Source organism: Syngnathus typhle, unplaced genomic scaffold, assembly GCF_033458585.1.
Source record: "Syngnathus typhle isolate RoL2023-S1 ecotype Sweden unplaced genomic scaffold, RoL_Styp_1.0 HiC_scaffold_268, whole genome shotgun sequence".
In the NCBI taxonomy this organism is placed as follows: Eukaryota; Metazoa; Chordata; class Actinopteri; order Syngnathiformes; family Syngnathidae; genus Syngnathus; species Syngnathus typhle.
In genome coordinates, this window is record NW_026872172.1 from 18,509 (window position 1) to 20,000 (window position 1,492).

The following is a 1,492-nucleotide window of genomic DNA, read 5'->3' on the forward strand; positions in this document are numbered from 1 at the left end:
CGTAAAGTGTCCGCTTTGCCTGGTTCCCTCGGTCGGCCACAAATAGCGAAAAATCAGCCTCTCCTTCTGGAGCTCGCGCCAACTTTGTCGAAAAATTTCTAAGTGCCAACGGCTCTTGCGCCGTAAAGTGTCCGCTTTGTCTGGTTCCCTCGGTCGGCCGCAAATAGCGAAAAATCAGCCTCTCGCCCGTCAGGTACCAGGCGTTGGGGTACCAGGGGTAAGTGCAGTACCAGCTTTGGTCTGTTGGTGCGCCAGAGTACGATGAGTTGGTCCCCCTAGTCACTGTACTCATTACCTTTACCCCCAAATCGCAAAATATAGTCAGAACGAGTGTGGGGAACACAAGTTTTGGCCCCGAGAACCAGGCGGCTGGTGTCTCTAGCGATGTGTTCCCCCCCAAAAAGTGTTCACATGCTCGGACAGCGAACCTAGGAGCTACCGCAAAGCACTCTGGAAGTGCAAGAGCGAAAAATTTTCTAAGTACAAAAACTCTCGAAAATTTTCAAAGTGTCACAGTGCTCGAAAATTTTCAAAGTGCTACATGCTTTCCATCCAAGGAAGGAATAGTGGAGGACCGGCCGCCTCCTTAAACACAAGCCGGCGGAACGACGGGGAGGACCGGCCGCCTCCTTAAACACAGGCCGGTGGAACGTTTGGCAGAATTCTTCTCGTGGAGGACCGGCCGCCTCCTTAAACACAAGCCGGCGGAACGACGGGGAGGACCGGCCGCCTCCTTAAACACAGGCCGGTGGAACGTTTGGCAGAATTCTTCTCGTGGAGGACCGGCCGCCTCCTTAAACACAGGCCGGTGGGAACGGTTGGCAGAATTGCGTGACGGCCGCCTGCTCCCGGCGTCCGCACGTGAACGAACACCCCCTCCCGGGGACGGCCGTCTGCTCCCGACCGCCGTCCTTCACCCCCTCACCTTCCGGACCCCCGTCTGCTCCCGGCGGGCCTCCGAGTACCCCCACCTTCTCCCGAACTGACCGACAGGCAATGAGACCCGCCTTGGTAGGGCCCCCACCGGCCCCGGCTCGCGCCGGCGTTGGGTGGACGGTTCCTCCCCACTTGCGGGTCGCTCTCCACGGAGGACCGGTCGCCTCACTAAACATAGGCCGGGCGAAAATCTGCGAATGTTATACATCCAAGGAGGGAGGACCGGCCGCCTCCTTAAACCACCGGCCGGGCGAAAATCTGCGAATGTTATACATCCAAGGAGGGAGGACCGGCCGCCTCCTTAAACCACCGGCCGGGCGAAAATATGCGAATGTTATACATCCAAGGAGGGAGGACCGGTCGCCTCACTAAACATAGGCCGGGCGAAAATCTGCGAATGTTATACATCCAAGGAGGGAGGACCGGCCGCCTCCTTAAACCACCGGCCGGGCGAAAATCTGCGAATGTTATACATCCAAGAAAGGAAGGAAGGAGGGAACCGGCCGCCTCCTTAAACACAGGCCGGGCGAAAATCTGCGAATCTTATCCATCCAAG